The sequence below is a fragment of the Dipodomys merriami genome, unplaced genomic scaffold (assembly GCF_024711535.1).
Source record: "Dipodomys merriami isolate MVZ:Mamm:240054 unplaced genomic scaffold, mDipMer1.0.p SCAF_123, whole genome shotgun sequence".
In the NCBI taxonomy this organism is placed as follows: domain Eukaryota; kingdom Metazoa; phylum Chordata; class Mammalia; order Rodentia; family Heteromyidae; genus Dipodomys; species Dipodomys merriami.
The window spans coordinates 1,438,838-1,462,188 of NW_027202527.1; the positions used below are offsets into that span (position 1 = coordinate 1,438,838).

The 23,351-nt window shown below is 39.2% G+C and overlaps 1 non-coding gene across 1 annotated transcript; it reads right to left on the bottom strand.

Annotated features, from left to right (window-relative positions):
• Positions 1 to 12,837: 12,837 nt before the first annotated feature.
• LOC138823816 (U6 spliceosomal RNA) lies at positions 12,838 to 12,944 on the bottom strand. The gene has a single exon (XR_011370908.1). It is a non-coding gene; the product is annotated as a U6 spliceosomal RNA (small nuclear RNA).
• Between the last annotated feature and the right edge of the window lie 10,407 nt (positions 12,945 to 23,351).

Sequence of the window (23,351 nt, forward strand, 5' to 3'; positions counted from 1 at the left end):
TGCAAAGACATCTTATGTCCAGGTCTTCCCTGCTCTATGAAAACCACACTGCTTGGGAGCAGACTGCCTCTGGACTCCCTCACCTCTGCTTCACAATTGGCATTGCTTGATCATGCAGACTGGCCTTTAGGGTTTGTACCTTTATGTTAGTGGTGGCAGCTGAAGAGGCATCCCAGAAAAATATTACAACCCCAGAAATCTGGAAAGTGCTGATTTTCTGATATCTCCCAGCATGATGTAAAATTTTATAGTTGCCACTTGACACAAGGGGATATTACAGGGCGTTAAGGAGATATAGTGTGTATGGCTGCAGAAATTTTTTTATCTTTTTAGCTTAGTGCACTTCAATTCACTACTTAGTAAGCTGTGAGAATTCTGTCTATGGTGTCATAGGGAGGATAGGGATAGAAATGACTTGTAAATTACAGCTGTGCCAAAAGCCCTACCTAGATGGAAGGACTGTTTAGAATTGCTTGCTCCCAAAGGTAATAATTAAGTTATGGATGGGATAGGTTTTACATTCCACTTGCCACTGTTCACCTCTTTTTATCCTCCCTTGGAGATTCCTTCAGGAGATCCATCTTAGACAGGATGCAATCACTGTATTTTGAATGTATCTATCATGCAGAGGATGGCCAGGTCTTTGTAATCTATCTAGAGCTAACCTGTAGGACAACACTCAAAGCACTGTCCCCAAGGTTGCTGCAGGATCTTAAAAGACAAAACAAAGTAGTTTTGAGAAGTATTCCCTTATAATGTTCTGAATCTTGGATGTTTCTGTGGTGATGTTTCCATTCTCATCTTTGAGTTTATTTATTTGGGTGTGTTCTCTTTTTTTCTAAGATTTGCTAAGGGTCTGTCAATTTTGTTAATTTTTTCAAAGAACCAACTCTTTGTTTTATTGATTCTATGTTTTTTTTGGATTCTAATTCATTTAATTCTGATTTAATTTTAATTATTTCTTTCCATCTACTGGATTGAGGTTTATGGATCCATTGTAACAATGAGATGTATAAATTGTTATGTGGAAAAATGAACTTTACAACTTTGGTGGGGAGGGGGAGGAGGATTGGGTGGGGGTTGGGGGAGAGGATGGGAAGGGGGAAACAAAGGAGGAGCCTACAATGCTTGATAAGAAATGTACTCATTATCTTGCCCATGTAATTGTAACCCCTCTGTACAGTATTTTCACAATTAAAATAAAATAAAATAAAACAAACTTAGCTATTTAAAAAAAGACAAAACAAGCCGGGCGCTGGTGGCTCACGCCTGTAATCCTAGCTACTCAGGAGGCTGAGATCTGAGGATCGCGGTTCAAAGCCAGCCCGGGCAGGAGAGACCGTGAGACTCCTATCTCCAATAAACCACCAGAAAACCGGAAGTGGCGCTGTAGCTCAAGTGGTAGAGCGTTCGCCTTGAGCTGAAGAGCTGAGGGACAGCGCCCAGGCCCAGAGTTCAAGCCCCACAGCCGACAAAAAAAAAAAAAAAAAAAGACAAAACAGTTATGAGTCCCTATCAGTTATATCCCTATCAGTAACAGGATTTCTTCAATTTGGAAGTGGCCAGGGCCATGATTTTCTGAGAAAGGATGAATGAGGAAGTACTCAGGTTGGTAAAAAAGATACCTAGGATTTCCTTTTGTGCACTCATACCTAAACCCAATGAAGCCCACAATAATAAAGGCAGGCATACAAGGGATAGCCTCAAGAATCTTTTAGTCTTCAACAGGTAGCCCCTGGCCATTCAAAGAGTCAGGAGAGTATGAGTACTTTCATGGTTTCTCAGTATTGGTGATGGTCTGGACATGGATGTGAACATGTTTCATGATCAAGTATTATGCTTCCAGTTTCTGCTCACATATGGCTTTAACTAGGAGATATCTAAGTTGCACATGAATGAATAAACCTGGAGATCTTGCTGGCAGCTACAGAAGCTAGGTTTTCCTTTTAAAAAATTCTAATGCTAGATACAAAGCCAAAATTCATAATTAAATTTTATCACAGCACATACATATATTGAATAAAGTCTTTGTCTGGACGTCCCTAAAATATCATGGTTACTGGGACTCTCAGAAGTTACTTTTACTAACTGCTAAAGCTGGAAATTTCCAAACAACATACTAGGCTTTCAAGCATTGGCTTGAAAACTTACCTTTTATCTTTGAAAGTTCAGGTTGTATCTGAGCATCATTGGAAAAGATGACATTCCAGGGAAACTTTTGGTCCAACATACAGTGTGTTTAAGTAGAATAAACTATTCTCTGTATCCAAGAAGAAAAACGATCTTAATTTGTGTTTTAAAGCAATTACTGATCAAACACATTTGTTAAGGCCCAAGTGTTGCAAAAGTCTCGAAACAATATATATTATGGTTACTTGTTTAAAGAGGCAAATTTTAAGATTTTTTCTTTTACTATGGGTTTTAAAATGGTCCTTTCCCTTTTACTTGAGCAAGAGTTCATTTCTGAATGTCCATATTTTGGTTACAGCTAATTAGCCCTTCAAGGGTGTCAACAGGAGCCCCTGGTGCAAAGGAAGGTGGCAGCAGTAGCAGCGAGTGTGACCATGGAAACTGATTCTCTTCAAACATTGAGGGACTTTCACACAATGAGGGTCCACAGTTGCATATCAGGTATTTCTCCTCCACAAACAACTTCCTAGCTACTTCCCAACTCACCCTGACAGGAAGTAGGCAGCCCTCAGCCCTTGGCTCAGTGTACTCTGGGGGAAGAGTAGCTGCCTGAGCCACCAAGACCTGGAATTAAAGCACCTTGCTGTGACCTGGAATGCCTAGGATCCTGTGAAACTCACCCTCAGCCAGGGTGCAGATTAACAGGTGACAAAGTTAAATCTGTATTACACAGATGATGGAGTCCAGCTGCATTTGTCCTGGGAGCTGGCACCCACTGCACTCCTACAGATCTACATCAAGAGCATAATAATTATTGTAGCAGGTAGGGTTGAAAGGTTGTCTGCTAAGCAACTAAAGGAATGGTGTGGCGGTTATGATAATCCACAAATGGCATAGATGAGAGACTGCTGTAGATTGTGGTGGTCTTGTTAGGTTTCCTATTTCTGGACCAAATTGTTGTATAGCTTCCAAAAAGTTCAGATCCTCATTTCACCTTTCAAAGATCAGAGGACTGATATCCAGTCATTCAGTGTTGCAGATTCAAGTGAAGACCTGGCAATCCATATGATTTAATAGATAAAGCAGTAGCCTAGATAAAGATACTGGGGCATGTGTGCTCCAAGATGATGTTTACAATCACATTTTTTCATAGATGGAATTGCTACTATTGCCCTTGTGGATATAAAGAAATCCTTCAAAAGTAGGAGCTTTTCATAAATGAATCTTTTCTCTCCAAGTTTCTTTAAACTATGACTTTGAAATTTTATAAACAAAACAAATGAATTATAGCAGAAGGGTTAGCCATTTGTGGTGATATGGAAAAATGCATAGGTTTAGGGTTGCACAGAAATGATATTTCATCCTTGAAATGCCTGCATTCGTGAGGCTGAGTCAGGAGGAATGTAATCACCTAGACTGAATACTGAGACGGTCTCAAAAACAAAAACAAAAAACAAAAGTCCAACACATTGGTGTTTAACATGGTGGACAGATGGGAAAAAAGGTCTTTCCTGTCAAATGAAAATGCCTTTATCTTGTATACTAATACTTCACAATGTAGATATTTCTGAGAATTATGTGCTTTTTCTTTTACTACAATTTTAACAATTATCAGCACTGTATATGTAAAGCTACCATGTTAGAAATATGAATCATATTGAAGGAATTAAAAATAAATTGTAAAATGTGATATGGCTGCTGTAACCAGCTAGCCATATTAGGAAAATTAATTTTCATGAAATAAGCTAAAAGAATAAACTGCAAGTAGGAGTGCTTGTTTTTGTTTTTTAAATTGCCTTCGTGGGCATGAACTTTGGGTCTGGGCCCTTTCACTGAGCTCTTCAGTTCAAGGCAAGTGCTCTACCACTTGAGGCAAGGTGCCACTTCCAGTTTTCTGGTTAATTGGAGATTAGAATCTCACAGACTTTCCTGCTGGGGCTGCTTTTGAACCACAGTCCTCAGATCTCAGCCTCTGTAGGACCTAAGATTACAGGCGTGAGCCACCAGTGTCCCACTAGGAGTGCTGCTTTTTAGGAATACATATTTTTATCAATTGGATCAAACAGATTGAGACTCCTTTTGAGTGGGAGCTTTCCACTGACCTCTTTGGTTTCTTGAAACTGTATCTGTCATCCACCCCACTGCTAGCACCACTATCAACAAAGTAAACCTTTGATAAGAATTAAAGAATAACCCCCTTTCTAGCTTTGGTAATCAATTATAACTAAAACAAGAGCTTAACTCATTGATGAGAAGAGGCAGTTTAACCTGGGATAAAAAATAATCCTCTCTTTTGGGTGTGCTTGCCCAACTCTGGATAGTGTAATAATATTGCATACTCTGCTGCAAAAATGAATTACATTGACAAAAATCTCCCATATCTTTTGTGTATCAATTAGCTTGTGACACAGAAACTTGTGATTCTAAGAACATCAAGCTATTGCAGGCAGCAGCAGTGTCTACAAAGTCTATCTTTTCATAATTCTTAATAGAATCTTTTGAAATAAAACCTTTTCCTTTTGCGGAAAAGGTTTGACCTGTTAGTAATAAAAATTTTGGTGTCATCTAAAAATCCTAGCTTATGTGTTTCTGACTCTTGGAAGATGCAATTTTCTATGTGAAAGTGTAAGGAAAACCTTGTAAGGTATAGGTATAAACAAAAATTTCCTGAGTACGACTTCAATAGTTCACCAAATAAGAGTAAGAATTAACACATTAGTTGTATCAAATTAAAAAGATTATTCACATCAAGGGAATACAATGGCCAGAATCAACAGATAGAAGAAAATATTTTCCAGCAATCCAGTTGAGAAACAATAGAATATACAAAGAGTTAAAAAATGATCAGTATAAGAAGAAATAAACCAAATAAAAATAGAGTCTAACCCAGATAGAGATGGAAAGATATGTTTGCTTTCTGTAGAAATAGGTGGATTGGACATGTTATAAAGTGGTTGTAGAGTGCATAGTGGGTCAGACACAGGGGAATCAAGACATTTGTTAAGAGGGAGAATAGGACCTGGATTTTGAGCTGTAAGGAGCAAAGGGACAGAGATTGGAGTTTATTAGTAAGGAGCCAGAGGATAGAGTTTGAAGTGCTAAGAGAGACAAGGAGGGGTAATGGCTGAGAAAGCATGTCTGAAGTAGGTGCCTGGAGGGAGGTGAACTGAGAATAGGGAGGAGACAGAAGAGGGAGCACATGAGGATGGTTGGCACTGTGGAGCCTTGTGAAGGGAAGTGCGTGTTTGGATATCTGAGGAGGATGACTGAGAGTTTCCTTGGCAGGACAAAAGTCTGAGAAATACCATTTCTGAGAGGCATAATTAGGTAGAGCTGTTGTTTGGGGAGCTGTTATTCAACAGGAGTTTATATGACCTGTAAGAATGGTAGAATGAGAATTTAAAGCAGACATAGACAAATGCTTGAATATAAGGAACCCCATACTATTCTTGATAGTACTGAAGAAAGCTTTTAGGAATTTGCTGAGTTTGGAATTGAAAGCACCCGTTGTTTCTATGATCATGTTGAATTTCAAGTGCAAAGTTCAAGTCATTTTGAATCATTATCTTATTTGCATTTTTTCTGTCATTTGTATTATATTATTTATTTGTATAATCTGTTACTTTGAAGTAAAAGATGACTCACATAAACTTTGCATTACCCAAGTGCCATATTTTCTCAGGTTGTTAAGGACATACTAGTGAATGTTCTTTTGAGGTTTACATAGTTATTGGCATAATTTGGATGGTGAGACTCTCACAAATCAAAGGGCTTAGATTGGAACAGAGCATCCCAACAGTCTGCTGTTAATTCCTGTCTCTGGAAAGGACAGACTAGTTGGATCCATTGAACCATACTTGTAGCCATCCCCAGCATTGAACCTGTTAGTATGCACTCCTGGGCATTTCAGAGAAGAAATATGTCATGAGAAGTTCATATGACTTGTTCCTGAGTGAAGGGAAAGTTTCTCTGCCTGTTTCTAGTAAACCTTGAGAAAAATAAAAGAGAATCCCAATGGAAAGACCAGAAATAAAGACCAATGTTGGATAGAGGGCACAGCAGTAGGGTGTGATTCCTTATAGAGCTGTTAAAATGTGCAAAAGAGAATGACAGAGTGGAGGGGGAGAGGGAGACTTGAGGAATGGGAGACAATTTAGCAGAAACTAGTATAGTAGTCACTGAACATCATTAGAAAGGGAAAGTGGAGGAGGCAGAAATGAATAGGAATAAAAAAAAACACTCATTTCTTCTAAAGATCTGAAATTCAGGCCTATATACAGAAAGAAAGAAGGAAAGAGGGAGAAAAGGGAGAGAGAGAGAGAAAGACAGAGATGGGGAAGGGAGAGAGAGAATAGGAGCTAAAGGGAGGGGAAGGCAAAAATCAAGTATATATTCTCACTGTAGATTAGGCAATAAACGTATGTTCAAAGAGTATAGAAAATGCATGGAGACAGTGCAAGCCCAATATGGATTAATTCAGGAAAATATTGTCCATAGGAGCCTCCAGCAAAACTATAGTCACTCCTACTTTTGGCTCTGATATTTATAGTGAGTTCAAGAGAGTTCTAGATTTGTAATAAATGCTAGACCTTGGTAACAAAAGCAACTGGTGATTACACGTTGATAATGCAAAATGGGTTATAGCCAGAGAGGGAAGTACAGGGGGGATGATCAAAAACCTAGTCTGATTAAAGAATCTGTGGGTTCAGTGCTAAACAGAGGGATTAAAGCTAGTCAAGGAGAGAAGGAAGGTAGGGTAGGAATATTTCTAAAACAACGCACAATATAAGAAAAGTTAAGGCACAATATAAGAAAAGGTAAGACTTTAATTGTATGATAGAGCTGTGTCTAGGAATAGGAAGTCCTTCTGTACCTAGAAAGAGCATACAACCAAACCTCATTTGCTTAAAAATTGATAATTTATGACCTTGACTAAATACAGCACAAACATACAAAAATGTCATGTGTAATGATTATCCACTGACCTAGTTTCTAAGAGAGTGGTACAACAGAGAAAAATTGTTGTAAGTGCTGTAAATGAAGAGAATCAAGATCTTCCTGTAGCTGCTTTTCAATTTTCATTAATTTGGTGGCATCTATGTTGAGGATTTGTTTGGAGGAAAGCTAAAATTCAGGTACCAATAACCATTTGTCTTGCTCCACTCTTCTTGATACACTTTAATTTCTGAATGCCTTTCTTCAACCTCTGCAAAGAGAATTGAGAAAGCTATAAGGAGAAGTAAGAGGGTGTTGTACAATAGAAAAATAGTTTTGGGATTAGAATTCATATGGGTGGAATCAGGCCAATTTGGCTTTCCAGGACTGGGATTATACACATTGCTCTTAGTGGATCCATTGCAAAAATGAGATGTACAAGTCGTTATGTGGAAAAACGAACTTTGGTGGGGGGGGAGGAGAACTTGGTGGGGGGGAAGGGAGAGGATGGGAAGGGGAAACAAAGGAGGAGGCTACAATGCTTGATAAGAAATGTACTGATTATCTTGCCCATGTAATTGTAACCCCTCTGTATAGTATTTTCACAATAAAAAATTAAAAAAAAGAATACTTAAAAGAAATTCACCTGTGAGTGGTAGAGAAACATGATGACCTAAATCTTCAACTTGTACAAGAGTACATAGGAAACTGAGAATGTGTGTACATCTTCCTTTGCTAGCTCATCTGCAGTGCATACTGGTGTCTCTCCTAGAGGTTATTATTCCTAGGGGAGTACTTTCTCAAGATTAGCAAGTCAGCAAGCTAGTTCTCAAAATTTTCCTACAAAGGGAAATAAAGATATCCTTGTTCATGTAAAGATAAACCACAAATATCACAAATGGTGGTTGTCTACAGGAGACATATCATCTTAACTTCTTTACAGTTGTGGACAATATACTAGTTAATATAAGTTGGACCTTAGTTCCAGCTGAGATTTTCAAAGTGTCATTGTACAATTTAGAAACAAGTAAACTGAAAGCCACTTCTGTTCTTTTGCTCTGTGAATGAGAAGAACCCAAAAACACAAAAGGTACTTAATTCTGAGAAGGGAAAAGAAGAATGGAAAAGGAGTATCAGGTGAGCCAAGAATTGACACTTAAGTAAACACAGCAGAGGAAAATGGCAAGGAGTCCTAGACCAGCCCCTGGCTCACCCAGTGGGAGGAAGACACTCTGTAGATTGCAAGACTGTCAAAATTAGTTAATCTCCACTAAGAGATCATCAAATACAGTTCAGACAAAAGTAAACACAACCTGAAATCCTTACTTCCAAGTCAAGATCTAATCTGTTGTAGGAGGCTTGGCTGTGGAGAAATAAGACATTCTTTGTCCTCCTTATCATGGAGAGTGATAGAATGTTGTCATAATGAGGAAGTTTCTCTGGGAGCACAAGATTCAGAAGTAATCATAACATAACAATGCAGGTAGGCTTGTTGTTAGAATATCATGCAAAAAAGAATAAAGCAAAAGAAACTCACCTGCAGGAATCTGGAGCCTGAATGTTGCAGTTCTATTTCACCCTTTTCAGTGCAGTATCCTGAAGATATGCCACTCTGTTGTTTCCAAAACAAATTAGCAGATCAAAAATTATGTTTATCAAGGCACATAAAATATGCACATAATTAAATGAACTCCTGGAACTTGATATCACTGAACATAACAATTGCTCTGTAGGCATGTGTACTCATTCCAAATCATTTCTCTTTTCTTTTCTTTATGTAGAACCATCCTGAATTATGTTCCTAGGTGGTAGCTTATTAAATAGTCTTTTATGGTTGACTTTCTCAATTGCTTTTACTATTCAGGTAAAGGGAAGAAAAACAGGCATAGAGTTAAGATTGAGACTGAATGTCAGGGAAGAGAATTGGTGTTAAAAAGCATCAACAAGGTAAATAAGACTTTTAGACTGCAGCTTCTTGTATTAATGATATTTTTTACTGATATTATAATAAACATAGATGCTTAGTGTAAAAGGATCTGTACATAAGAAGAAATTCAGGGTACAGAATGATATTTGAACTCAGTGAATATGATTGATGAGAAACACTATACAATCAGGATCCATATCCCTAGCCCTTTACTTTTAGTAAGTAGAATCTTTCTGTATTTTTTCTGTTTTATTTCTTCTTTATTATTATTATTATTATTATTTTATTTTATTGTAGAGATACTGTACAGAGGGCTTACAGTTACATGAATAAGGCAATGAGTACATTAATTGTTGACCCTTTTACCCCTCTCCTTGTTCACCCATGATATCTTCCCTCTCCCACCTCCTCCACGCCTCTCCAAACCACACCCATCTCCACCTGCAGTTGTAAAAGTTCGTTTCCAATATACCATCCTGTGGGTATCATTGCTGCAATTGGTCATCCTGTGTTCTTGTTTCACCATTTTGTTATTCCCCTTCCCCTCCCCAGGTTAGACAAATGTATATACAAGACACAGGGTACCAAAATCAAACACAGTGACTTCAGGGGACATTCCGTAGGAGGAAGAACATACAAAGGAAACAAAAAAAGAATCACTTAGTACATTTAAAACAACAGCATCAAATACATACCTCTTGCATCCATATCTTGGGACTCATTTCACTTAGCATCATCTTATTTGATTATATGTACATAGTGTTTGAGCTTTTCAGCTCCTCTGATAAGATTATCCTAGACATATACTAATTATTGCAAATAAGGAAAACCATAGGACCTATATTTCTTTGGGACTGGCTTACTTCATTTCATATGATTTTTTCTAAGTTTTTCCATTTCCTAACAAATGGGGCAGTGTCATTCTTTCTGATGGAGGCACAGAATTCCATTGTATATATACATACCATATTTTCTTGATACATTCTTCTACTGAGGGACATTTGGATTGGTTCCATATCTTAGCTATTGTGAATAATGCTGTGATAAACCTAATTGTGCTGGTTGCTTTAGTATTGCCTTGTTTATTTTTATTTGGATATATGCCCAAAAGTGGGATTGCTGGGTCATAGGGGAGATCTATGTGTAGTCTTTTGAGGAACCTCCATTCTGCTTTCCAGAGTGGTTGAACAAGTTTACATTCCCACCAACAATGCAGTAGGGTTCCCTTGCGTGCACATCCCCTCCAGCATCTGTTGTTATTAGAGTTCTTGATTATAGCCATTCTAAATGGGATGAAGTGGTATCTCAGTGTTGTTTTGATTTGCATTTTATTAGACATTCTTATTTCCTCTTCAGACAAGTCTCTCTTTAAGTTTTTAGTTCACTTGTTGATTGGGGGGGCAGGTATTTCTTTGAGGATTTGTTTTTGGAGGATATACTTTTTTAATCCTAAGTATATTTTAGATATAAATAAATAGATATATAAATAGACACATTTATATAGATAGATATATTTATATATATAAATAAGTAGATATATTTTAGATCCAATAAAATAAAATTAAAATAACAATAATAAGAAGAAGAAAGGAAGTAAGAAGAAATAAAACAGAAAAAAATCCATTCTATTTTTTTGGCTCCCTCATTGAAGATTAGGTGGCTATAGGTCTGCAGATTCATTTCTGGGTTTTGGTTCTATTCCATTTGTCTTCAGATCTGTTCTTGTGCCAGTATAGTACCAAGCTCTTTTGATTACTATTCCTCAGCACTGCTCTGTCTGCTAAGGATTATTTTTTATTATTTTTTTGTGTGAACATACTGTACAGAGGGGTTACAATTACATGGGCAAGATAATGAGTACATTTCTTATCAAGCATTGCAGCCTCCTCCTTTGTTTACCCTTCACATCCCTTCCCAGCCTCCCCCTCCCTCCCCCTGACTAAGGATTATTTTTGCTAATTAGGAACTTTTATTGTTCCATATAAATTTTGGATTGCTTCTTCTATTTCATTGAAGAATGTGGTTGGGCTATTGATAAGTATTGCATTGAATCTGCAGATAGCTTCAGGCAGTATTGCCATTTGCACAATGTTAATCCTAGTAATCCAGGAGCATGGCAGGTTTTTCTAGTTCCTTAGTTCTGCTTTAATTTCCTTGTTCAGGTTTTAAAGTTTTCATCATAGAGGTCTTCCCTTCTTGAGTTAAGTTAATTCCTAGGTATTTTATTTTATGTGGGGTTATTACAAAATGAGATGCTTTCCTGATTTCAGGGCCCTCTTCTCATTATTGGCATACAGAATAGCCATTGATTTTTGAGGCTTAATTTTATACCCTGCTACTTTGACAAAGTTTTGAATCAGCTCAAGTAACTTGTGAGTAGAGTCCATGGGGTACTTTAAATATAAGATCATGTCTTCTGCAAAGAGGGAGGGTTTTATTTCCTTTTTCCCTATTTGGATCCCCTTTATGTTTGCATCTTGTCTTTTTGCTATAGCTAGGTATTCTAATGCTAAATTGAAGAGGAGTGGAGAGAGTGGACATCTTTGTCTTTTTCTTGAGTTTAGAGGAAATGGCTTTAGCTTTAGCCATTAAGGTTAATGATAGCTATTGGTTTGTCATATATGGTGTTTATTGTATTGAGAAATGTTCCCTAGATTCCTAGAGGTTTCATCATAAAGAGGTGTTGGATCTTGTCAAATGTTTTTCCCTGTCTATTGAGATAATCATGTTATTCTTATCCTTGTTCTTGTTGATGTGATGTTTTACATTAATTGATTTGTATATATTTAATGAGCTTTGCATGCCTGAGATGAATCCTGTTTGATCATTGTATATGATTTTCTGATGATTTGTTAAAGTGGATTGGCCAGAATTTTGTTGAGAAGTGATACATCAATGATCATCAAAGAAATGGGTCTAGAGGTCTCAATTATTTATTTATTTATTAATTATTGTGAAAATACTGTACAGAGGAGTTACAATTACATGGGCAAGATAATGAGTACATTTCTTATCAAGCATTGTAGCCTCCTCCTTTGTTTCCCCTTCCCATCCATTCCTATCCTCCCTCCGCCCCCCCACCCAGTCCTCCCCACCCCCACACAAAAGTTGTTTTCAACATAATGACTTGTACATCTCATTGTTGCAATGGGTCCACCTGTATCCCTATTTAAACGATTTGTTTTTCCCCTTCCCCTCCACAAATTATACCAACATTAAGTACAGTGAAAGCAGGGGTTATACCATGGGGGAGGGACATACAAAGCAACAAAGAAATAATCTTATAAATGTGTTAGAAACAATCCCATGAAAGAAAAAAAAACATTTGTATATATATATATATATATCTTAGGGTTCATTTCCCTAACATCACCTTATCTGACCTTTTCTGCTTGACTCAGACTTTGATAAATACCTGTCTGGTTTTAGGATGAGGGTTATGATGGCTTCATAGAAGGAGTTGTAGTGAACTTTCATTTTTCATTTCATTGAAGAATTGGAGGAGTATTGGTGTGAGTTCTGTTTTGAAGGCCTTGCAAAATTCAGCAGGACTAATCTGGTCCTGGGCTTTACTTGGATGGGAGGTCTCTTAGTGCTTGATATAGGTCTGTTAAGTTGGTTTATCTCATCTTGGATTAGTTTAGGCATATCAATATCTGCTAGAAATTTTTCCATTTCATCCAGATTCTCAAGCTTATTAGCATAATTTTTGGTGAGATCTTGATTACTTTTTTTATTGTGAAAATATCCTACAGAGGGGTTATAATTGCATGAGCAAGGTAATTAGTACATTTTTTATCATGCATTGTTGCCTCCTCCTTTGTTTCCCCTTACCATCCTAGCATAAAATTTTGGAATACTTCATGAATTTGCATGTGATCCCTGAGCAGGGCCTATGCGAATCTTCTCTATATCATTTCAGTCTTAGTATATGTGCTGCCAAAGAGAGTACTATTATTATTGTTTTAAACTAGGGTTCCCCCTTATTGCCTCCTGTGTAATTGGGCCATAAGGACTGGCCCCATTTTTTATGAAGTGGAGAGAGTCTTCCTAACATTTGTCATTCTGTGATGAACCTTCTCATCTCCCTTTCTTTGTTTTTTGTTGTCACCCCCTCTTTTGGGTCCTGATGCTTGAACTCAAGACTTGAGTACTGTCTCTGAGCCTCTTTTTCCTCAATGCTAAAGCTCTACCACTTGACCCATGGTGCCACTTCCAGCTTTTTTAAAGTAGTTTATTATTGAGTAGTTTATTGCCCTAGCTGTTTTTGAACAATGATCCTTAGATCTCAGCCTCCAGAGAAGCTAGGATTACAGGTGTGAACTACCAGTGCCTGGCTTTCCCAGCTCTCTGGTAGCTGGTTAGTGGGAAAATTTCTACCACAACCAGACATGAAACAGATGTTAATCATAATTCTGAGTGGTTGCCCATATTTCTATTTTGGAGTTCTTCAGTTTCTCATCATATATAATTTCCCAGAAATTTTATATAAAATGTCTTTATCCTATCTCTCTCTCTTTCTCTGTTTCTCACTTCCTCTCCATAACCTTTTCCTTAATTCTTTGCTTTTCTTTTTGCCAATGCAGGGATATAATCTAAGTTATATCCCTGAGCATTTTTGCTCAATGCTAGCATTCCACAGTTTGAGCTACAGTTCTACTTCTGGGTTTTGGGTGGTCAATTGGAGATCACAGTATCAGAGATTTCCCTTCCAGTTTGGCTTCAAACTAGATTCTCAGATATCATCAGATATCATTCTTCTGAGTAACCAGTATCAACCCTAGATACTGAGTAGCTAGGATTGCAGGTGTTAAATGTCTTGACCAGATGACACATACCACACATGTCTGAAAAGGAAGAACAAGTTTAATGCCAGGGAGATGGGCAGTCTCACTCCACCAAGACAAAGAGGATTAGTGGTGATTAAACTAGGGAAGTAGTTATAGGGGAGGGGGTCTATAAGAATAGGAACACAGGAACTGCATAATCAGAGGGATAGAATAGAAAAAATTATGGTAAGGGAGTTGAGGCTTGTGATCAGGCCAGGACAAAAGGATCTTGAGACTTAGACACTTCAGGCAGAACAAGCTGCAGACCCAAGCAAGTCATCTACCTGCCAATATTTCCCGCCCCCCTTTTTTGTTATTAGTCAGGATAAGATCTGGTGCTCAATCTTCTGAAGCTGCTTTCTGCTGAGAAGGGGCAACAGCTCTATGGGGTGTTTTCCTAAAGGTCTGGACATCCATTGGACTTGTAGGTAGAAAGTTGGCTGTAGCTTCCATACCTGCCTGTGTAGAAACATCTGGTTGATGAAGAATTTGGCTCATTCAGAAGCACATCATGTAAGCATTTAAAAGGACAGGGTAGCAAAAATGCCAGTGTTAGTAGGGCCATTAGAGGGCCAATGAGTGGTAAGAGCCAGGAAGCAAGGAATCTAGCAGAGCCGAAGGCCTAAAACCATTTTTTCATCCATTCCCACAACTCCTTTGATACTGAGAAGGTCCAGGGCCCTTTGGCTTCGTACATCTGCTAAAGAGTGTAGCTGAGTTTGTAGTAGGTTAAGGGGCACTGTGGTCTTCACAGCTTTAGCCTGTAGGCTAATGGTTGTTGTAAATTATTCAGTGTTATAGACCTTCTGAGACTATTTTCACAGATGTTACAAAAGTTTCCAGGCTTCCTCTTACCAAAAGAGGAAGGAGGAGAATTACTTCTGTCTGGGAACTGGGGTTACTACAGTACAAGTGTATGCTAGGTCCCATACAGAATAGTAAGAAGTATTCACACCAGAATAGTGTTCCTGATAACTGATATAACTAAAACCTTGGTTGAACACAGGATAGAAATGGAGAAAGCCTTCTCAATTTTGGACATATAACATAGTATATAATTCCCTGTACACTGTAGGGAGAAGTGAGACTTTTTCAGCTTTGTCTTAGGATCACAGGAACCTAAGGAAGAGGTAAAAGCAATATTTAAAGGTACCAGAGCCAACAGGAATCACAATCTTTTTTTGCCACTTTCTGCCAGCCTGGGGGCACTGCGGAATCCACAGGGTCCAGGTCTATGCTGGACTTGGCAGGGTAGTGTATGAAGTTTCTGGTTGGCCTGAAGTAATAGGGTGACCTAAACTTGTTCCCAAGTGGTATCCTGAATGAGAGCTATTATCCTGTTAAAGAGACTTTTGAAAAGGTGAGATCATGCAAAAGGCTGACAAGGAGGTAGGACCAGTTGATATGAATGACACAGGAAAACACACTTGGGCATAAGCAAGAAAAGTTTTATTTGCAGCATGAATCCAGTTGTGGCCTATTAGAGGGAAGGAGGAATTTCCATGTAACTGGACTGGAAGCAGGCAGGGAGTGCCTAGGGTATCTAGCAACTGGGGTAAGGGAAATATGGTGGATTGGTGGAATATAACCAATCAGTCTAGGACTGGATTTGAGTGGATAAGAGCCCAATGGGAGATCTAGGTAGATATTTGGATTATAGAGTATGTATGGGGAAACCTGGGAGTTTACAGATTAACTGCCCTGAGTTGAAGACTCAAAATAAATGGAAATAGTGCAAAACAAGAACAAGAATGTAAATTCCTATGCAGTTAGAAGGTGGGCAGTTACAAACATTAAATTGGCAAAGTTATTAATGTTATTAATGTTTTTCTCTTGCTCTCCTTAAATGATGAGCACAAAGTGACGATTTAGGATGTGACACCATGCCCTCTTCCTCCATGATTCCTTGTTGACAGAATTGGCTTTGTCCTGCAGGTCTAGCTGCTTGTTGCTGGTATGGCTTGGCATGGATGCTGTCCCTGAGCTCTTTTTCTCAAGGCTAGTGCTCTAACACTTTGAGCCACAGTGTCACATCCAGCCTATGAGAGTAAATTAGACTTTGCCAGAAAGCCACGTAGACATCGAGGTACAAATATCAAAGAAAAGGTTTATTGCTCATAAAGGGACAAGCAAGACCCTTTCTCACAACGGAGAAGTGAGAAGAAGCACCAGCTATTGTCTGAGGTGACCTATATAACCTACTGAGCCTAGGAGAGGCTAGGAGTTGGATATCCTGGTGGATGCTGGTGTGAAACTAGGGGCTTCATCATGGTGGGCTAGGACTGATGGCTGCTGCCCAAGTACTAGATAACATGCTTTTCAGCTGCCCAGACCTGAAAGTCATTCTAGGGGGCTACTGCTACCTTATTTGGTGGTAGCTGCTCCAGAGGAGTGCCATCTCAAGGGAAAGGGGTGGGGGTTGGAGGCTGATTGTTTACTCACTTTATTAAATGGGCCTAGTGCTATCTAGGAAGGGAGAATGCCAAGCTGTGGAAGTGGGAAGGAGCATGCTAAGCTATTGGAAGGAGCTCATTGGGCTAACACAGACTTTTAAATCCTTAAATTTGTCTTTAAAGGAGAAATTAACAATCCAGATTCTGAAGTGAGTAGATGTAGGAAAGAAAAAGGACTGGTTGGTTTTAGATATGCTATCTGTCTAACTGCTCCCATTATGAGATTTTTGGGTGGGAAAAGGAGAGAGAAGTAAAAGGGAGAAGGTGGTCTCAGTGTGTGCCAGCCAGCCACTGTCAGGGATGGAGTTCAAGCAGAGTTCTTAGCTGGTTTCAGTGACTTCATTTGCAAGACAAAGAAAGTTGCTTTAGATTTTGAGGCTTGCACACACCCCACCCTGTATCAGCCACACAGGCATGGCAGGAACACACAAAGGGAGTTTGCTTTAAAAGAATTGACAATTTACCAATCCCAGAGGAGAAGCAAGTAGTCAGTAGAGCAAAATTGGAAAAAGGTTTAGAAAAAGGAGAGAGGAAGACAGATAGTTTTAGCTAAGAGAATTTTAAGCCAGGATGGAGATCCTTGAGAGGGAACCTAGAAGGGAGGTCCTTAGGACATTGCCTGTGTCTTCTATCCAGGCCATACTTAGAGAGGTAGAGAGAGAGAAAAATGCCTATACATGGATGTTTTTCTTCCATTTGCCTGAGAACTTGCAGATATTATTATATAGGTCCCATAAAACAATGGGGTCCATGTCCCATGAAGGGGGTATGTGGAGTTATTGTCCGGTGAATATTGGGGCCAAATTTGATGACATATGCTTATCTGTTCATGAAGCTTAAGATTGGACAAAAGTTTAAGGGCCTCTATGGTATAAAAGGCAGCCCAGAGGAGAATCCTGGGGTATTTGTGACTGGGACCCTCCTGTAGTGAATGTGCAGAGTTGACACTGAAGATCTACACTTCAGCCCATAAAATCTATGGTCAACTAAACAAAGGGAGCAGGCAGAAAGAAGGGTTATACCCACAATTGCTGGGTCCTCAGTACAAAGGGAGGCAATAAAAGGGGTTGTCACTGTGCAATTGCTGGATCCCCAGGCTATTGTGACCAGGTAGTGGCCCAGGATTTGAGAAGTGCTCAAACTTGGCATCAAGATTTTCTAACCATTGGAAAGTGAATCTCTACAAGAAGGTGAAATCTGAGCCTGAACACTGAATGGTCCTTCACCTGGGAAGAAAGGCAGATATCTCATGGTGGATACAGAAAGAGCACTCAGGCAGAAACTGCCTCAGCAGTTCTCTGTGTGGGCTTTAGCCTAGCATAAGGTCCCCAGGGCAGCTGAAGTCCTCAAGGGGAAGAACAAGGACCACCAGGAGATCTGAGTTGCAGAACCAATAAAAGTTGCAGACCAGGAAACCATGTGGACATTGAGTCACATAGAACAAAAGTTTATTAAAACGGGGGCTGACAGGCTAGCACTCATGAGAGAAATGGGAGAGAGAGTAGCAGCCTTTGTTTGAGGAGCTTTGGGAGTGGGGATGGGAAGGACTCTGCACTCTGGTTCCTGTGAATGGTGGGAGTGGGGATGGGAAGGACTCTGCACTCTGGTTCCTGTGAATGGTAAGAATGGGGATTCCATTGTGATCAGACTAAGATTTAAGGCTACTGCGGCAGGCTGTAGGAAGTGAAGTGTGAGGAAAGGCCGGGACTGAAGGGTCAGTTGTGATTAGGCCTGGTCAGATCAGCAGGTTTTGGGAGGGGCCTGGGTAGCTGAGATGGAGTATGTCCAGTCAGAATGGAGGAGGGCATGCTAACAAATCCTCATAATGTATATTCAGTCCCTTTCAGAGGCTCTAGTCTAGGGATCTTAGGGCATGGTAAGGCCAAGAGGCATGGAAATTTCCCTTGAGGGACATAGCCAGGTGGACATCTGAGTAGTCTCTTCTTTCAAGGAGCTTCCATCCTTTGTTTGTCTTTTGTCAACAGTACAGGGAGAAGCCAGGTGCAAGGTGTGTCAAGCTTATAATACTAGCTACTCAGAAGGCTGAGATCTAAGAATGGTGGTTAAAGCGAGCCTGGGTAAATAAGTCTGTGAGACTCTTATCTTCAATGAACCACCAGAAGACTGGAAGTGGTACTGTCGCTCAAATGGCAGAGCAGTAGCCTTGAACTGAAGAGCTGAGGGACAGCATGTGGGCCCACAGGTCAAGCCCTACAACCAACAACAAAAGAAAGCAAGGGAGGGCCATACAGGTTATAAAATTAAGGTTGGTCACAATTGTTGGCTGAATTGTTGACTTCTTGCCATGGGAAACAATTCATCACAATCAAAACCCACAATCCTAGATTGTTCCATGAAAATTTTCAAAAGATACTTCTCATAGAACTATGGGGTAAAAATGTCTCCAAGAAGTGTTTTGTGCTTTGAGGTTGAGTAACCCTATTTCAGGGTCAGTTAGCACCCTGAGTGGACCTTGTGTATGGATAAAATCTATGCAGTATATTCTGTTGTGGCTGGACTGCCTGGGCACCTAGACTAATTCACTTGTATTGATCCTTGGCCCCACATAGCCTATGTATTTGCCTGTGGGTGGATCAGGTTCTGTCAGTACGGGAAGGAAAAAGCAGGGATTTTGTTGCCAAGCCCACTGGTTGAATTAAAAATATCTGAAACATCCTCCAAAGAGACTCAATGAGTCTTTCATGCCATCACCATATGTCATCAGTGTACCTTCCCCACAACCATAAAATCCAGTTGGCCTGATTCCTGCCACCCTTAGTAAACCCTCCACCTATTTCTGAGGCCCCAGAACATCCTGTACTGGGACTGAACATACCCACAGCACGTCCAAAGTGCCACCTGTGGTCAGCACAGCTATTGGTCTCTGATGATGCAATTCACATGCCACTCAGTACAGTTCAAGACCAGCTACAGGTTGGGGTAAATGAAACTATTTAAGCATGTCATATTATCCTTCATTACCAGCCATTTAGTATCAAAGGTTTTCTAACTGTAAGCACCACACTCCTTCCTATTCAGAGAAGCTCCAGGCCATAATGGAGATCTTCCAGACTCATCAACCCATGTGGGATGCCAGCTGCTGCCAACATTTTCCAACTCTCTTTAGTACAGACAAGAGTCAAGAACTACTCACAGATGTCCATGCTAGCACTGGCTCTAGCTCCCCAAAGATCCTTAAACCCTGACCCTAGGCAGCAGAAGCTGCTCCTTAAGGCTGGCCTGACTGTAATGTTAACATTGAAGAGGGATATGGATCTCTTAATACCACAGTGCCCTCCTCAAGAGCCCAGGGTAGAGGTGAAAAAGCCAGCCAACATGTCTAAGACCACAGTAGCTTCCAGAAGCCAGATGAAGCATCAGCAACTTCTAGGAGAGACTGTGAGTTCTTTCATTTGTACACTGTAGCCCACCCCCTTCCTTGACACTGAAGCTCCTGATAACCAGCAAATGGTCAATGCTGCATTTATAGCCTCATCATATCCTAACGTTCTGTGAAAACTCCAAAAAGTAGAAGATTTTTCCAGAACAAATACCACCCAACTGACTGACGGAGCAATTAAGGTTTTCCTAAATCATGACCAGGCAGATAAGCAGAGATCTGATAGGAGGATTAAGACTAAGACTAAAACTCAACATGGTACTGTGAAATCCAAATCCAAGTAAGCCCTAGACTTCCTCTCAAAGGGAAGAGTAAAACCCTCATTTAAACAAACAGTGTGCTTTCTGCAGAGAGACTGAGCTCTGAAAGATGGAATGCCCCATCAAAAAGAGCCTGACATCAGAATCACATGGTAATGCTCAAATGGTAGAGCGCTAGCTTGAACTGAAGAGCAGAGGGAAGTGTACAGGACCCAGGTCTGACAAAAAAATCCAAGGCAAAAAAATAAAGCAAGGAGAAAAATATCTTCAAAGATGTAGAGATAAATTGAGTACAATTAAGGAAGAAGATTTAAAAGTGAAAAGAAAATACTAAGGGAAAGGAAAGGAGCAAGAATCTGGCAGTAGATGTACATGGTTGAAATTTTCAGTAATGGGGAGGCTGAGATTAAGGATTGGGGTTCAAACCATGTTTGGTAGGTTACCTCCAGTGAATATTCAAAAATTAGACATGGAAATGTGTCTTAAGTTGTACATACTTTTCCTCAAGCAAAAAGGTAAGTAGACATCACACATGTTTTATGATTTGGCACAAGACTGACAAAAAAAAAGAAAGAAAAGAAAAGAAGAATAAACGTAGGATAAAAGAATGTTTTGAGGTACAGAATAAAGGAAAAGAAGAATGAACGTAGGATAAAAGAATGTTTTGAGGTACAGAATAAAGGAAAGTAAGAAGAAATAAGTAAGTTAGTAATGAGGAAGATTAATTAGAAGGAAAGAAAGAAAAAGGTAAAATACATGGAAAAAACAGCAGGAATATATTAAAAAAATAAAAGCAAGAACAGAGGTGTTGGGAGGAAAGTAGAGAAATAAAGAAAAAAATCTAAACTTTCTTTGATTTGTTGTGTTTCCGGGTTTCTATTAAGAAAATTTCGGCCTGTGCCAGGGAGACCTAGGGTTTCTCGTATTCCATCCTGTAATGTTTTCAGGGTGTCTGCTTCTTGCAATTGTTTCTAACATATTTATAAGGTGATTTCTTTGTTGCTTTGTATGTCCCTCCCCCATGGTATAACCCCAGTTTTCACTGTATTTGATGTTGGTATAATTTGTGGATGGAAAAGAAAAAACAAATGGTTTAAATAGGGATACAGGTGGTCCCATTGCAACAATGAGATGTACAAGACGTTATGTTAAAAATGAACTTTACAACGTTGGCAGAGGTGGGGGGGGTGGGAGGGCAGGGATGGTAAGGGGAAAGAAAGGAGGAGGCAACAATGCTTGATAAGAAATGTACTCATTTCCTTGCTCATGTAATTGCAACCCCTCTGTACGGTATTTTCACAATAAAAAAGATTAATAAAAAACTGAACTAAGCAAAGAACTAAAAGTAAACTCAGGGAAAGAAGAAAATCAAGCAGAAAAAATAACTGTGTTAGTAAAGTGGTGTGTTAGGATTTACTTGTCATTCTTTTATCAATATAAGGTTGGCCATTGAATGAGATCAAGAGAGGAAAAAAACAGTACCAGAATATTCCACATGGAAAAGAATGTAAGAACACAGAAAAATAGGGATGGAATGCAAGGTTGATCTGGAAAGAAAATCTACTTTTTGTCCTGGCAGTAGCCATGGAAAGGAAGAAGTGCAAATAATAGGCTCTTCTGTAAACTTCCAAGTTTATTCACTATGGTTTCAGGAACTAAATCACAATTGGGAATGTTGCATGTCACCCGCTTCTCCAAGGTGCCATTGGTTGTCCATATGTGGAATCTGACTCTTCTTTTTATTATTGCTAATAGTTGGGGACATCCTTGTTTAAAAATTGGATTATGGTAACACAGCAGCTAAAACCAGAGGAGAAAGTTATATAGGGACAGTTTAATAACCAAATATCAGTGTCAAACCTAGTCGATTACATCAGAAACTACAATGTAGCCCAATTGGTAAAGATATGTATGCTTTACTTCCTTTAAAGTACTTTACTTTCTTTAGTAAGAAACAAATATGTAAATTTTTTTCTTCAAGTGAAAAACATGCTGTGTTTTGGTAGTAACAATGACTTCCTTCTTAAGGGTCTTTATTCCAAGCTTGCTGGTAAGATTCAAAGTTGCTAGTAAACCTTTAAATCCTAAAGGTTTCAGGCTTAATTTGTCCTTAAGTGATTGAAAAATTATAACTGTAATTTTTAATATGGTTTTACTTTTATATATTAACATGTAAAACTGGTGTACAAAATAAGATTAGCAGTAAGGGGTTAAGAGGAAAAATGTATATAAATACTTTGTTAAAGTAGAGGCTTCTAGGCCGAGTACCAGTGGCTCACATCTATAATCCTACTCAGAAGGCTGAGATCTGAGAATGGCGGTTCAAAGCCAGCCCAGACAGGATAATCTGTGAGACTTTTTTTTTGTCGGTCATGGGGCTTGAACTCTGGGTTTGGGTGATGTCCTTGCGCTCTTCAGATCAAGGCTAGTGCTCTATTGCTTGAGCCATAGTGCAATTTCTGGTTTTCTAGTGCTTTATTAGAGATAAGAATCTCACCGACTTTCCTGCCCCGGCTGGCTTTGAACCATGATTCTCAGATCTCAGCCTCCTGAGTAGCTTAGATTACAGACATGGGCCACCGGTACCCAGCCTCTGTGAGACTCTTTTCTCTAATAAATAGATCTTAGAGACATAAGTACAACAGCAGACCACCAATATTCTAATAAAGACTCCCCAATTGACCTCTCAAAAATGGTTTTTCTGTCTTCTCTTGATTGATTCTTGATTGGAGTGACCTTGCAATACTGTACCCCTCAAATATAGTAGATTTCAACCCACCTGTAAGATGTCCCCTGAGGCACTCACCTACCTCCCAAGCCTTGCTGTGTTTGAATGGCCTAAGAGATGCACATCCTCTGGAGATGGTTTGCCAGAAAAATTGCAGGTGCAAAACTAAAAAGGAAGACATGTGAGTGAACATTTCCTAAGTTTAGTGGAAAAGGATTTATACAGAAAGTCAGGTAGAAAAATTCAAAGAAGGTTACATTTAAAGAGGTCCCTAGAGAGATGTATTTTAAAACTGTTAAGAGCCAGGTACAAAGTGGAGTAAAATCAGAGAGAAGTTCCTCTGGACACACAAGAAAGTCTCAATGACAAAGCAAGTAATTTCTCATCAGAAAGCATGAAAGCCAGAGGTATCAAAGTGATGAAAGTCAAGAACTGTCTCACAAGCAACCATTTTTTAATCCTTAAAACTGTCTTTCAGAAATGAAGGCAAAATTAGGACAATCCAAGACATAGTAAAGTGACATTGCCAAGAAAGCAGGAATGTGGAAGGGAAATAATAACCCAATAACCCAAAAGAAATCAAGTACCAAGGTAAATTAAAAAAATCATACACTATTTTATGTGTATGTTTGTTTGGAACTGTTGAAAGCTGAATAATTATCCCCAATTACTCTATGTCCTAATTCCAG